The 15,914-nt window shown below is 50.5% G+C and overlaps 1 long non-coding RNA gene across 1 annotated transcript in view; it reads right to left on the reverse strand.

The window, feature by feature from the left end:
• Positions 1–1,040, reverse strand: part of LOC106891758 — an 8,549-nt gene extending 7,509 nt beyond the window's left edge. The window contains exon 1 of the long non-coding RNA XR_001412777.1: positions 933–1,040. This is a non-coding gene — a long non-coding RNA (uncharacterized LOC106891758). The remainder of the gene's footprint in view (positions 1–932) is intronic.
• Between the last annotated feature and the right edge of the window lie 14,874 nt (positions 1,041–15,914).

Raw genomic sequence — 15,914 nt, forward strand, 5'->3', positions numbered from 1 at the left:
GCCAGCACTGCGGGTTAAATGAAGTCATAAATAAGCAATAAGCAGAGATAAGTGTCTGATTTATTGGGGAGCTCGAAGGAAAAGACAAGCAGAAGCAAGGTCACAGCCACGGTTAAACACATCCCCGACACATCCCTCCTCCCCTGCTCTGGGGCCATCCTCGTGTCTCCTGCAGCACCAAAATCAAGGCGTTTGGTGGAAAAAGCAAGTACAGAGTTGGCTCAACGGGAACTTAATGTGTCCTGGTAAGAAGCTTAAATGAAGTTTCACAGCCTTTGGGTCCCGCTCTGCCCTTGAGCTGATGCCACCCCATTACTTCCAGCAGAAGGAGCAACCCACGGAGCCACATTCCTGCTCGGGGCTGCTCTTGGGCTGGGATCCCCAGTTCCCGTGGGGCAGGCTGCCAGCGGGAATGCCCTTCTGTCACCATAAACATCCACAAAGAATAAATCAAGTATAAACAGCCTCTCAGCAGTGGAAACTTACAAAGCAAACAGTGAACTCACAGTGTTTCATCCTATTGGTGCCCTGATGCTAGAATAAATCAAGTATAAACAGCCTCTCCGCAGTGGAAACTTACAAAGCAAACAGCGAACTGACAGTGTTTCATCCTATTGGTGCCCTGATGCTCCTAAATATTAGAAGTAAATCCCTCTGGGTCATGGTGTTTTCCTCTGGCTCAGCATCCCGTGGTGCCCTAAATGCCTCTAGGTCATGGTATTTTCCTCTGGCTCAGCATCCCGTGGTGCCCACGGGGGGTCACAGGAGGCTGGGCAGGGAGAAGGGAGCCCCAAAATCAGCCCCTCTTGGGGTTCACACTGCACCCCCCACCCTGTGAGCAGGATTAGAAATAACCCATCCCCGAATATTGTCAGTGCTGCAGGGGGTCCCTCCGGGGCTGGGAAGCACCCACAGGGAATTTCTCCCCTCACCTCTCGCTTTGGCTGCCTTTGCAATCTTCCCACCAGCCCATTTTGTCCAAATCCGGGCAGTTTTCCTTCAGGAGCTGCTGGCACAGCAGGATGGCAGCCCTGACGCCGGGCTCTCCCGTAGCGTGGCAACAAGTGCTAAGCAACACGGAGTTTGCAATCAGGACTTGGGTCTGGGCTTTATCTGCTGAGGGACCACTTATTTAAGAGCTTAATCTCTACACAAGACACTGCCCCTCTGCGGGGCTGACAGCGGCATTACTCATCTGAACTTGCTTGAAGTGGATGCTCATTTAAAAAATATAAATATCCTCACTCTGGCAGGCAACGTGTCAATAAAGGGAGCCCACTTTAATCCACATTACTCTGCCCGGGATGCTTTGGCAGGATTAGAGCTTGTGATTTCCACCTCACGGCTCCTCGGGGGAAGAGGCTGCTTTGGGGAAACAAGGGGGGTTTTGGATGTGGGGAGGTTTTTCTCCCCGTGGGGTGGGATTTGGGGCTGCCCTGCCTCCCCCAGGCAGCCCCTTCCCACGGGAGAGGGCTCCGTGCCCCACTGCCCACCCAGGGATGCAGGCTGGGCAGGAAAACGTGCCCTGGAAAAAAGCAGAGCCTGAAAGCTCTCTGGGAAGACAGACTGCTATCTCCTGTCGTCTGGCGCTCTGTCATCACCCGTGGCACTAAATAAAGCCGGGGGGGGGGACAGAGATAAAGGGGTAAAAGTGATGCTTCCGTGTGACATACTGAATTTTCTGTCACTCGGCACTAAATAAGCCATGGCAGATTTAAAAGCAGTGCGACTGCCGAAAAAATAACCTTAATAAAGTGGGTATAAATAACTACAGCAGTACGTCCGTGTGTTGGAATTGTTTATACAGGTAAAATGTGACCACATTGATAGCGGAGTAATCAGTACCCAATTTCACAAACCCAGTGTGTTTGCTCACAGGAGACAACCTTAATGCCTTTTAAGAAGAGTCATTAGATTTAAGTAATAGCCAGCACCCAAGTACTTGATCAGGCAGATACAGAACAAATCAACCTTTATTGCCAGGCAAAATGTAGAAAACCCAATTCCTTGGAAGTTAATAAAAATTTTATAATTTTTTTTTTGAGTCAAATAAGTGCAGGACTTATTACTTTGTAGGCATCTTCATAAAAAACTGGAGCAAACCTAATCTAGACAAAAACAACAGCTGTGAGGCACAAAGGATTTGACCAAGATGGATGCCTCAGAGGTATGATATTCATTAGCTCGCTAATTCCAAATGGTAAACAAGGTTTAATTAATTTTGATTTCAAGCTACACTAGTCTGTTGGCCATACATAGGTGTGCGCCTGGGATGCGGCATTAATAACTGAACGTACAGCTGCTGGAGGAGCAAGTGTCTGCTGAATAATTGTGCCTGTTCTTTTGACATTTCTGCTGGGAGAAGTTTTGGGGACAGAAGAGGGGGGAGCATTAATCTCCTAATTTTGCTCTTTTGCAGAGCGTTGCTGGGTGTGAATGGCCAGCGATGCAGCTTCAATGAGGATTTTCCCGGATTAATGACTGTAGGGTATGCTTGGATGTATGTAAGTAGAAAGTAAGCGCCTAATTTGCTAATTTTAGGTCTAATTTGTGCATTCAGTGATGGGGGCCACATTTGCAATGTATTTGCATAAGCTGTACCAGCTCTCTGCTGTGTCAGCCACAATGACTCCTATTGTTAGTCTTCAAAACGGAGTTTAGAGGAAGCAGCTCTCAATGCTTCATTGTAAAACCTCTTGACCTAAAGTCCCGATGAAGACCCAGTTTTAGAGAACGAATAGTTACTCAGCCAGCAAATTTACATCTGCAAACACTGGCTCCTCCAGCCAATTACACACCTGCACCTCCAGCTTCCCCCGTTCACATCCAGCTGCACACACAAATGAGGCTGCTCTTTCACGGGCAGCTTCTTCAAGAAACTTCATCCTTTCTGAGCTGTTGACTCCTTGGTAAAACCACCCCCCCCAGCCCCTCCTGCAGAGCCCAGGGCTTGTTTCCTGGGCTGCTGGCACTGCTTTCTGCAGGGGGACTGCTCTTCAGTTCTCCCAGCTTAAGAGAAAAGGGAGTAGGTGCTGTGGTCCAGGGAGGTGTTGCATCCTATGCCCTTCACGGAGTCTGAGCTCAGCTGACAGCAAAGCATCACCCCTCTGCTCTCTGCCTGTCACACAGGTCCCAGTTTGTCACCAGTACACTCCTGCAGCCCCAGCAACCTCAGTCAAGGGCAAGAACAGAACTGTGGAAATGGGATGCTGCCCCTCTGGTGAGGCATCAAACCAGTATGGTGAGTTACACTGCTCCCTCGCCCTCATTTCCAAAGGATCCCAAAGTGTCTCTTGTATAATCAAGTAGAGAATCACCTTCATCCTCAAAATAAGACAGTTGTTTCCATACACTGCCTGTGACATGCCCGGCAGGTCTAACGACAGCCAGATCCATGACAGATAGATGCCTGATAGACACAAAGACCTTTCTTTGCATTTAACCGACCGCACTGACTTCTGTCAGGTTTTCCCTTCTCATGGAAAAAACCAGTGGACACGGCCCTGGAGGATGCGACGTGCAAACCGTGATCGTGGCTCTGACACTCCTGTATCCCAGCACCTTCCCAGTACCCACTTGTTTCTCCTCCCAGCTGCTCCAGCTCTGCCCCACACTGGGCACAGCCCCTGGGTTTGGTACGTGGGATGGTGGTGGTTGGTGTGACAGGTCCCTGCCGGGGACCCTGCCGGGCTGCTGCAGCCCAGACAACCGCTGTTAATAATAAATCTTTTATTGATGGGTTTGAGGGAGCCTCCCTCACGGGAAGCATTGACTCAAGGGGTATCTCAACAAAGTCCAAAGCCCCAAAGATCAGATTTGTGCTGCTGACATGAGTGACCTGGGAGCACAAACCGCTCCCGCAGACAGAAATCAGACGCAAAATGAAGACGCACAGAAATAAGCAGGAAGCAGAAGGAAGGCACTGCAAGACCATCATCGAGGCAATGCCTTCGGCTTCCCAGGCGTCTCCAGGAGGGTTGCTTCCCTCCCGGAGTCATCTGTCATGTCTCTGCCCGCACAAACAAACCCGGTATCAGCAGCAAGAAATGTCCCCTTCAAGGACAAGCGCTTGTGCGGAAATGCATTCCATAATTACCATGATAAATGCTGCGCTGGGCAAGTCAGGAGCAGCAGCAGGTCCTGTGGTGTTCAGTGTGAGCCCTCCCTGCACCCACTGAACAGCATCTTCCCCCCCAGGTCCTCCCCATGGGAGAGCATCCCCCCACCAGCTCCTCGGCCACCCCTCCCTGCACCCATTTCTCATCGCTCGCTCCTGATCTAAAAACTGGGGTTTGTTGCTCTCACTGACAGACAAGGGGCAGAGGGGGGGACACTGGAAAGGGGAACTGCCATTAAAAAAGCCAAACACAAGCACCTTTAAAACCACCTCACCATGCTCCCGGGGAACTGGGCATGGCTGTGTATTCCTGGGAGAAACCCTGGGACTGTTTAGTATGAGGAAGAGGAGGCTGAGGGGAGACCTCATCACTCTCTACAACTACTTGAAAGGACACTGTAGAGAGGTTGGTGCTGGGCTCTTCTCACAGGTAATTAGTGACAGAACGAGAGGGAATGGCTTCAAGCTCCAACAGGGGAGGTTTAGATTGAACTGCTGCCACCACGGCTGCTGGGTCACTGCTCTCCGGCCAACGGCACCTCGCTCTGAGACACAGAACTTCCCCAGGATCCCCAAAATAGCTCTAAACACCGCATGAGAGAGATTTTAATTGTCATTTCCAACACCACTAGTGCCTCCTGTGGATGGGTGACCCCACGCTCATCAGCAGCTGCTCTCAGGAGACCCTCAGAAAGCTCCTGTGAACCCCAACACTGGGCTCTGTCCTCTCCAGTGCCACCACTGGACACGCACCTGCCGTGATGGGGCTCGTTCTGAAAGAACCTGTTCTAAGGGGTCTCATTTCTCAGCATTTGTGATTTTAAATAAACAATTTTCTCAAGCAGCAGAGGCCAATCCATACCGGCTCCTCTATTTCTCCTCTATTTACATCAGAGCAATATTAATAGTATTAGTGATAATTAGATTTCAAACAGTGACCGAGTGAACTCTGGTCTGCAAAGGCTGAGTCTGCACCGAGTAGGTGCCAGCAGCAGCTCTGGTCCATGACTGTCCTCCTGCCCTGCTCTGCCAGAAGCTGGCACACAAGATGCCACCCCCGGCCATGGGACCACTCGGGGCTGGGGCCAGCAGGGGCTCGGGGGTCCCATGGGGGTGGCTTCCAAGGACCCTCGTGTTTGGGAACATCAGCATTGCTCATCGCTGCTGACACCAGAACTGCTTTGCTGACATGAATCACTGGCCGTGGCCAGAAAAACTGATGCTGAGACAACCTGATTTATCACTAGGATAACGAAATGCTGCTCCAGGATGACAGGGAAGAGAGGCGTTTCAATGGGCGCCGTGGAAAGCGTCATTTGGGTTTTTTTTTTCCTTCCCTCTGAAGATCTAAACTTACAACTGAATCTTTCCACCCTGAGGCAGATTTCACAGCGGGGGTATTAGGCTTGTAAACCCTAATTCCTCTGCCTCCCTACAACAGGAATGGAAAACAGCCCGGTGTGCAGCCTGGACCTAACACCCCTCCAGCCCGTGGGAGCTGCCAGCAGCTCACGGGGGCAGTGATTTCGGTTACTGCTGATCACCACCGGGGTGTGGGATCCACACGGGGATCCCGGTCCTGCCAGCACACACCAACCAAGTCCCACAGCCTGATCCCAGGTAGCACAGACCCAGCTGGGCAGCACCGGGGCTGGAGGGAAAACAGAGCAAAGGAGCAGGCTTGGAACCAAACTCCTGTGCCTGGATCATTAAAATGTCACAGTGCTTAATTTGCTGAAGTATTTCGGAGTTAATTGCATGCCCAGTGCATTTATCTCACCTAGGTGTGCTACAGCTCCGCTCCTGCCCCTCGGTGACACGGTGGGGGGATGCTCTGCTCACCCACCACAAAGGCACCCATGTGGTACTCGGGCTCCTGGTGGCCCTGGAAGGGTTTGCTGTCACCTCCCAGTGACACCAGGACACGCGCTTGTTTTGTACTCGCGAACTGAGAATGTATTTAATTCAGGCTCAAGGCAAAGTCACGGCTCACGGCCCTTTAGTGCGCTGCTGAATCGGAAACCAGCTCGCAGAACTGCTCCCAGAATAACCTTGTGAGTGCCTTTTATCCAGAGAACTGTATAAAATATTTTTGTTCAAAGACAGAGGTGCAAAGAATTTAAATGGCCGCACTTTGCCCAGAGAGAGGGGACAGATCTGGGGGGTTATATTCAACCTGACTCAGTTCTGGACCCCAGGGGGTAAAGACCGAGTGTGGCCGCGCTCAGACCCATCTGGTCTGGTAAGAGGTGCCCGTCCCCACAGCAGGGTTATGGCATCACTGGGGGAAACCCCACCAGAATGGGTTAAAAAACCCACCAGTTTTTCTATGGGATTCCTTTAACCATCACCACATTAACCTGCTGTTACCTGCACACAAAGTTAAGGGGAGACTCTTGCTTTTTGCCTCTCTCGTGTTTCACCAGGAGCTGCCGCGTGGTTACACACAGGGAAACCTTGCTGACAAATAACCAGAGCTGGAAATATGCTTTAATGAAGGACAGCAAGAATTAGCTATATTCATTTACCCCCTCCCCCCCTCACATCATAGACGTAAATATATGCATTTAAAGAATGATGATGTTTTGGGTAACCATGGTTAAATAAATAGGACGGAAACTTTGCATACTTTATGCAAAAGAATTTGCTGGCTGCAAGACTTCAAGTTTCATTTAAAAATAATCAAGTCCTTGGAACGAAGCCTATACCCCAAAACCATAGTTTTGCATTTCCAAGTGCTGTAGCCATAATGGAATAATGAATATATTTGTCTCCTTCAGAACGTCATCATATTAGTTGCTGTGTCTGACATAATCTGCTTTTGGCTAACATCTATCATAGCACACAAACAGAAGAGCCGAAATGCATTAAAAAGAAAATTGATTCCCTTGCATGCCCTTCTTTGTCTGTTTCCTTCATTTGCCTATTAATAGCCCACTGTGCGATTAATTACGTACAAGTTCAGGTACAATCCCTGTACCCCTGTGGAAGGGAGTTGATAAAGTCCTGCAGACATCCCCTGGAGGTGATATTTCCCCTCCTGCGCCGCGGGTTTCTGCTGGGACCGGGGTGGCAGACACAGCTCGGGGAACACGCAGGACAAAAACCGTGTCCTTAAAATATTCAGGACGGTCCTGATGAATAATGGATACAGCCACAGAAACAGGGCTCAACCACAAGCGAAACAATGGTTAAATTAATCAGGTAATTTAACAGCGAGGAGTAATTTGACATCTCATGTCTCACCGGCGCTGCTGCCACAGCCTTCCTCCGAGCTGATTCTCATCACCGTGGGCTGGAGTTGCTTAATGCAAGGCTTTTAATTATCTTTAGATCAATACTTCTCATCAGCCCCAAGAATAACCTTCCCCTCCCACTGCCAGCTGCGGAGTTGCAGGTAACAAGCTCCTGGTGAGGCCAAGGAGCCACCGTCCCTGCTTTAGGGCATGGTGGGAGCCACCATCCCATCCTTCAGCAGACCCCTCACTTTCAGCAGCACCAGGTGGGCTGGGGGTGTCTCAACCCCCCCACACCTGCAGCACCCACTGACCACGTGAGCCATGTCTCTGGGAGGTGGCTGCGTCCTCCAGCCTGGATGCAGAGGGTAAAAAAACCAGCCCTAAAGAGCAGCTGAGGATGCAGCCCTACCCAAATACAGGGGAGCGCTAACGACATTGTTATTTTTCATGTCGAGAGGGACTTTAATTATTTACCAAGCTCCCAAGGAGATGGGCAGCGTGCCTGGCGTGGGGCTGCTCCTCCCTGTGCTCCCCTTCCCACCTCACACTTCCAGAGGGGACACATCCTCCCCCCATGGAGCAGGCACTGCCGGATCCTTTCCCCATGTCCAGAGCCCACCAAGGCTGGTCCCTGTCCCCCCCATCCTGTCATCCTGTCCCCAGGAGCACGGCTCCGTGCCCGGGGGAGCCCCAGCACCCCCACTCCCCCCCCAGCATCCCCAAGCCCAAGGAGCACGATCCGAGCTAATGAGTCTGGCCTCGGGCAAACCACCTCCTGCGCTCCTTTATTTTTATTTTTTTTTGGAGCCTTTCAGCCCAGGGTGCTTGTTGCTCCTCCAACATCAACAACATTAACGAGCTCTGACATCTCATAAATTTCCCTTGGTAAAACAAAGAGAAACAAATAGGAAAAACAAGTTTCAGCAGTGCAGTGGGGTTCAGCGCTCTGAATTTCTCCTTCCCTTTCCGTTAGGTTGGGTTTTGTTGTGAGCAGCCCCTTTCATCCTGCTGGTGTCTCACTGCTGCAGCCAAACCCTCCTGGACAGGGTGGTATGAGCTAGAACACACTCTTTTTGACTTTGGGTAGGAAATGATGAGATAAAATGAGATCAGACTAAAAAATTTAGATCCCATCGAAGCCCAACCACAAAACAATTTTGAGCTCAAAAATAATAGGGTTAATGATAAACTCATTTCTTTGAATTTTCACCTTATTCCAGAGAGGAGCAAGAGAAGCTGGATGAGAAGCAGAGAGTTTGTATCCGTTCTCCTGCATTTCCAGCCTCCCAGAGGTTCTGCAGAGCCAGGAGAGCTCCAGTCCCAAGTGCTGATGTGCTGGGGGACTGGGAGCAGGACCAGTTGTTGTGTTCTCCTGCATTTCCAGCCTCCCCAGAGGCCCTGCACAGCCAGGAGAGCTCTGGTCCCACACGCCGGTGTGCTGGGGGACTGGGAGCAGGACCAGTTGTTGGTGGAGATTCAGCAGCAGAACAAGCATCAGCTGCTGGGGCCCCTCCAGCTCCCGTGCCTCAGTTTCCCCTTTTAAAAAGCACAACTTGTACAAATAAAAAAAATCTTTGGTAATACGTAGTTTAGGAAGTGGAAAGGGAAAAATATGAATAAATCAGAACTGTCACAAAGACTGTTGGAACGGGCTCTGCCGTGGCAGCCCTGGCCCCTCAACGCTCTCTGCAATGTTTTGCCAGTGCTCAAAATACAAATTGGCTTGATTTAGGAGATGAGCAATCCCTTGCCTCCGAGCTCAGCTTCTGCTCCTGGAGAGGGATGGAGCTCTTGTAGATACACAGGATTTTCCCTTTTGTTGGTGGAGATTCAGCAGCAGAACAAGCATCAGCTGCTGGGGCCCCTCCAGCTCGGGTGCCTCAGTTTCCCCTTTTAAAAAGCACAACTTGTACAAATAAAAAAAATCTTTGGTAATACGTAGTTTAGGAAGTGGAAAGGGAAAAATATGAATAAATCAGAACTGTCACAAAGACTGTTGGAACGGGCTCTGCCGTGGCAGCCCTGGCCCCTCAACGCTCTCTGCAATGTTTTGCCAGTGCTCAAAATACAAATTGGCTTGATTTAGGAGATGAGCAATCCCTTGCCTCCGAGCTCAGCTTCTGCTCCTGGAGAGGGATGGAGCTCTTGTAGATACACAGGATTTTCCCTTTCAATCCAGTCTGGAAGTGCAGCTCCTCCAAGGTGCCATTAGCACCAGCAGGAGGATGAAGCAGCTCCGAGCAATTCTCTCTTTTCCATGCAATTGATTTTCTTTAAATATATAACTCAGAGCATCTCAGAGACACTTAAGTAAATAGGGCTCTCCTGTAAAGCTCACTTTGTTCTCGGGAGCTGGGGGTGGGACTGCAGCCAGAGGAGCACCAGTTCCAGCCTCCCTGGGCTGGGGGGCAGCATCTGGGACCAGAGACCCCCCCAGGGACCAGAGAGCCCCCCCAGGGACCAGCTCCAGGTCCCAGCTGCTTCTGAGCACTTTTCTTTATCACATCTACCCCTGTGCAAGGGGCATCTCAGCCGGTGCTAAACCACTAACCTGTGACTTCCACAAACCACGACATCCATGAAAATGGCCAAAATGGACTTTTTTCAAACCTTGTCATTACCTGAACACAGGTCCCATAAAATGTAACCTGCAATTAAGATAACGTCACTGGTAGGGAATGTGAGGTGGAAGACAGAAACTGATTTTGCAAGGATAACACTTACTTAGCAGCACTGCAGGGTATGTGAAATGGCATTTTGGATTTCAGCATCCACTGCTTAAAACAAGGTGGAATATTTTCCCCGGGGATCTGGCTCTTACTGAAGCTCCTGGCCGTGTCCTCTCTGTTACTGAGGCCTCATAAATACCCGGAGTTATGGTGCTTTGCAGCAAGCACCCTGCACTTTGCTGAGCTGGTTTGAATTTAATATGAATTTGATATTAGTATTAGCAGCAGTGCTAGAGCAACTGCCAGGAGGCAGCTCTGAATTTATCCTCTTTTGCTTTCTGCCTCTGAAAATGTATCCTGTAATTAAGATTAATGTCACTGGTAGGGAATGTGAGGTGGAAGACAGAAACTGATTTTGCAAGGATAACACTTACTTAGCAGCACTGCAGGGTATGTGAAATGGCATTTTGGATTTCAGCATCCACTGCTTAAAACAAGGTGGAATATTTTCCCCGGGGATCTGGCTCTTACTGAAGCTCCTGGCCGTGTCCTCTCTGTTACTGAGGCCTCATAAATACCCGGAGTTATGGTGCTTTGCAGCAAGCACCCTGCACTTTGCTGAGCTGGTTTGAATTTAATATGAATTTGATATTAGTATTAGCAGCAGTGCTAGAGCAACTGCCAGGAGGCAGCTCTGAATTTATCCTCTTTTGCTTTCTGCCTCTTCCTCTTCCTCATCCTCTCTACGTACAGGGAAATGATAATTAGAAAAAAAAAACCCCAACATTTCAGGGCACAGCCCCGCTGCCAGGACACGGGTTTGCCACAGGGTGCCAGCCTGACCCAAAGGAGAATTTTCATCTCTCTCTACCCAAAAGTCTCTGAAGTGGCCCTGGCAAGCTCAGCCCTCCTGGGACTCACCCAGCACACGGGGCTGGGGCAGAGATGCAGGATTTTAGCCATTTAGTATAAATAGTTTGAAATGTTCCCAAGGATCACATTATAAATGGGATTTTTGTTTTAAATTCTGGATGTTTGAAAAATATTGGAGATTTCAACCCCTCGCTTTGCTTTTCCTTGGGAAAAGTTAGCAAAACATGAACAGCTCTGGGGAAGAGCCCCCCCAGCAGCGCCAGCCAGAGCTGCTGAACTAGACCAGTACTGAGGAGGAGCTGGGCTGTGCTCTCAGATGAAGACAATTTTTTTTAACTTCAAAAAGCCCTGTGTATCTCTCTCTCTCTCACTGCAGTTCCATTTTGCATTCACAAAGCCCCATTTTTTATTCATTCATCCTCATACTCTGCTTTTCCAGCCCTTCAGCCTGGGACTCGCTCGGGGCTCCGCTGACATTATTGGATTTGGCAGGGCTGTACCCTGTACAAGGGAAAAGTGATGAACCCTCCTCGCTCCCACATCTCCTGGCACTGTTGCTGCTTCACTGCAATAGGATACGTGTTTAAATACCACAGCAAAACTCTGCCACGTTTTAGTACCCAAACCCCAGCGGGGTGTGTTGTGTCCCTGCCCCGGGAGGCTCCTGCTGCAGGATGGAGCCGAGATGCAGGATTAATGTCACTACCTCTTCAAGAAATTACTACAACACCTTCAGTTGCTCAAATCTCTTTTACATCTGAAGAGGAAAAAGCCAAAACCAAACCCACCCCCCCCAAAATCCACACCCCACCCAAACCCCCCACCCCCAGGTCAGCAGTTCCCCACTCCTCACACATTCACGGAGCCTGAGGGGTTAATCGCCTGATCCTCTCCTTATTTATCTGCAGCTGGTTTACTACAAATGAAGAAAAATAAGTACATACTACACCACCCATCATCATATATCACATTAATATAATAGTAGAGGGTGTCTGCAGATCTACTGCAGGCATAAACTCTTTGTTATGAATCTTGTTACCCCTGAGATCGGTACATTCCTTGAAGTAATATGATTTAGGGAGAAAAGTTTATTTCTCACTGATCCAGTACAAATAAAAAATCTGCATTCCAGCTATGCAAACTTTTTGTTTAATACTTTATATTAAGCTGCAAATAAAGTAAAAAAAAAAAAAATTACTTCCAGAGAAGAAACCCCCTTGCATGGAGATCAGAACTGAAGGCACCGGCCCCGTGAGCTGTGATTTATCCATCAGCAGAACCCCAGGACGGCTCCGCTCCGACTTGTCCTGTGGTTTTATGAGCACACTAAAAGCAAACATTTCACAGCACAATCATGAATCCTGATGTTTGGGAGACAGACAGTACATCTCTGTCAGTTATATGGCTTCAGAAAATAAAATGGATCTGAACTAGCACATCTGATTAAAAAGAATAAAGCCACCCCCCCCCCCCCCCCCCCCCCCCACGGCAATGCTCAAGGGAGCCAAAAAGGAATGGAGACCACAGAGAAATGGCCAAAGAGTTTATCATTAAGTATTGTGCCCAAGAAGATGAACATAATTACAATTTCAATACAAATGATGCACTCTGTACGAATCAGACCTGGTGTCAGAGTCCTACCACCTGATCCCAGGCTGCCTGTTGGCCAACCAGTAATACCCATGTGGGGAGAAACTGGTGGAGCAATTCCTGGGTGAACAGTAATTGCTTTGAACATCATTTCTCTTACCCCAGGGGAGACTGAAGTCACAAATAAGATAAGGCATACTTTAAAATTAATTCCCATTTGCTGTATAATGTGCAAAGGGAACACAAGCACCACCAGGTCCTTCCCCCCATCCCTGTGTGGACGGGAACTGGTGCTGAGGGGACACGGGATGGAAACGCCTGGGAACCCACTGGATCAGGAGCTGCTGGCACAGCTGGTCTGTCATAGGGAAAAAAGATGCCTCCTTTTGCCAAAGAACAATCTTAATGGTAATTTTTATTTCCTGACAGAAGAAAATGACCTTACAGTCAGAAATTGGAGGTGAAAACGGAAAGGTTTTCTCCATGTGTCAGCGCTTACAGCAGCACAAAACCCACTCCCCACCACCAGAGCAGCCCCCATGTTGGTGGAAGATGCTCTCACCCCTCTCTGGGTTGGTATTGTCCCTGGGCAGGGTGGGCAGCACAGAGGGAGTAGAAGGGGGCTCTCAGCCCAGCCCCAGCTCAGCCCTTTCTCCAAGGTGCTCCAGGAGCAAGGAGGGGAGCTCAGAGAGGAGAGCAGCTTCCTCTGCCCTCCCGACCCCCTGAGCCTTCCAACGTAAAGGCCAGTGGAAGGCAGCAGTGGATATCTGTAGCCAGATATAATTATGTTTGCAAATATCAAACCTGGCTATTGGGAAGGAGGCACCACCCCCACCAACTTCCCACATCCTCAATATCACAGGGAGGGTAGGGACACACTGTGCCAGGCGTTGCTTTAAATCCCTCCCCCAGACAAGCACTGCTGGGTGATGTGTCCCCCTCCACAAGCCTCTCCTTCAAGCAGAAGCCTCCCACCTTCCCACAGGTTGGCTCCACCAGGGCTCCTGGATGAAGGATGCAATCGAGGACCCACGCAAGAGTGGCCACAGCCATGTCCATCTGCTCTGGTGGCTCCCTGTCTGCTCCAGTCCCACCAGCTGGGATGCTGAAGAGCAAGGGCTGGTCAAAATGGGATCAAACAGGCAACTGGTGAGAGCGAGCAAGAGCCACCTCTCCTGCCAGGAGCCCCCAGCACCATGTCCCCACGTGCCACCAGTGCCACCAGCACCCTCGCTGCGGGCAGGAGCTGCTGCCAGGAGGACAGGTTGCAGCCCGCTGGCTGCCAGGGAGAGTAATTAAAACCACTTGGTTTGTCAACACTTACACACCACAAGAACATTATTCTTTGGCACTTCATCTCGAAGCAGAAGCCCCACAGAGGGCAGTGGCACCGACCAGCACCTGCTGCTGCCCTTTGGGGAGAGCTGGGCTGGTGCCTTCAAAGTCATCTCCAGGGGGTTGTCTCCTCAGATCGCAATGGGCAGCACGTGCCAGTACCCAAGACCTTTCACAAGGTGTCACAGCAGCCTTTTAGGAAGGCTCTCCATGCAAAGGAGTACGGGGCTTTTTTTTTTTTCCTCGACTCTCAGCAGCACTCGCCGGGCTTTGCCAAGAGCAGATAAATTGATACAAACCCAGAAGATTTGAGAAGGAGCTCCATATAAGGCAGCTTTGGCATTATTAAGCTTATCTGGGGAGCAGACAGAAAACAAGGGACAGAATGTCAATTAATTTGAGTGCAAGAACTCCCCAGCACGGGCAAGGCAGGAGAGCGGCACAGATGGCAGCGTCAGAAGGAAATGGGTTTCTCTGCACAGACCTGGGAACTCGAGGCCCCTTTCATTTCTATTTGTTTAAGGATTCTGTTCAGCCTCGAACAATTCGGGCTGGATAAATGCTGTCTCACAGAGCAATAATTGGCCTTCTGAACACAGGAGGAAAACTCAGTATGAACAGAGCCAGTGCTGGGAGGTGAATGGGCTCACCCAGCGCTGCCTCCACCGCAGGGACCTGCTCCCAGCAAAACCATCCTCCTCCTCCTCCTCTTCCTCTAAACCTTGAAATTGCTGGAAGAGGGGGTGGGCAGGGCTGGGCACAGCCCCCACGCAGTGCTGGGAGGAAAGTGCTTGGCTTGACTTTGTGTTTGATGTATGGCAGGATCCTGGGCTGGGGCCACGGAGGAGCTCACAAATAACGCCTGTCTCGCTGCCTGGCACTGCAGGTAATTGATCAGCTGGGAATCACACACGCACATCCAAGATGAACTCGTTTAATGTACTCCCCACTTGCCTTTGCAGAACCACTGTAGCTTCAGAAATGCTGTTTGCATCTGGAAAAAATACATCAGCAGTGACAGAAGCCAGCTAAGGCTCATTTTGCTCGTTGCCATTAAAGCCAAGAGAACAGAGAGGCTCCTCTGCTTGGATTTTCTCCTGCCCCTACACTGAATTTGGTGCTCCTGACCATTCCCAGGTACTGCAGTTAGGCAGGTACAGCCTCAATGATGCCAGAGGGAGGATCCCTCGTGCTGGGCCCAACCTCCCTGGGGACAAGGTGCAGGGAAGAAGGATGTGGCTGTGACCTGGCTATTCATCCACCAGAGTCTCCCCTGCTGGGTCTCACTCACCCTTCTCCCTGCCATAGCCGTGTACCCACCAGCAAGTCAGGGCCCAGCAGCCCAAACCCTTTGAATTTATGTGGTTTCGTGAGGGGTCGCTGCCCTGGAGGACCCTCCTGCTCTGCTCCAGCCCAGCTGAGGTCGGACCCTGCCCCGGGGAACCTGGTTGGCACTTTTGGGAGCCACAGGGACCAGCCTCATCCCTAACACACTCCTCCAAAGCTCTAAGTAGAATCACAGAATGGTTTGGGTTGGAAGGGCCCTCAAAGATCATCCAGTTCCAACCCCCCTGCCCTGGGCAGGGACACCTCCCACCAGAGCAGGTTGCTCAAGGCCCCATCCAGCCTGGCCTTGAACCCCGCCAGGGATGGGGCAGCCACAACTTCCCTGGGCAACCTGTTCCAGTGTCTCACCACCCTCAGAGTAAAAAATTTCTTCCCGAGATCTAATCTGAATCTTTTTTCTTCTAATTTAAACCGTTTCCCCTTGTCCTATCATTACCCTTCCTGGCAAAGAGTCCCTCCCCAGCTCTTCTATAGGCACCCTTCAGGTATTGAAAGGCCGCTATAAGGTCTGCAAATACCTTACAAGGTCTATAAGTACCACAGGAAAGCCAGAATCCTGCAGCCACACCTCGGGAGGCAGATCAGAGCCTGGCAAAGCACAAAGCCTGTCCCTCCATCATCCCCCAGCACGGCAGAGCCCAGTCCTCATCCACCCCACACACAGGGGAAGGACAGCAAGGACCAACTCATTCCCCTTCACGCTGCAGAGCCCTTCCAGCCAGCTCCCTCTGCACAACGCTCAGC

This window comes from Calidris pugnax, unplaced genomic scaffold, assembly GCF_001431845.1.
Source record: "Calidris pugnax isolate Ruff unplaced genomic scaffold, ASM143184v1 scaffold91, whole genome shotgun sequence".
Lineage (NCBI taxonomy): Eukaryota > Metazoa > Chordata > Aves > Charadriiformes > Scolopacidae > Calidris > Calidris pugnax.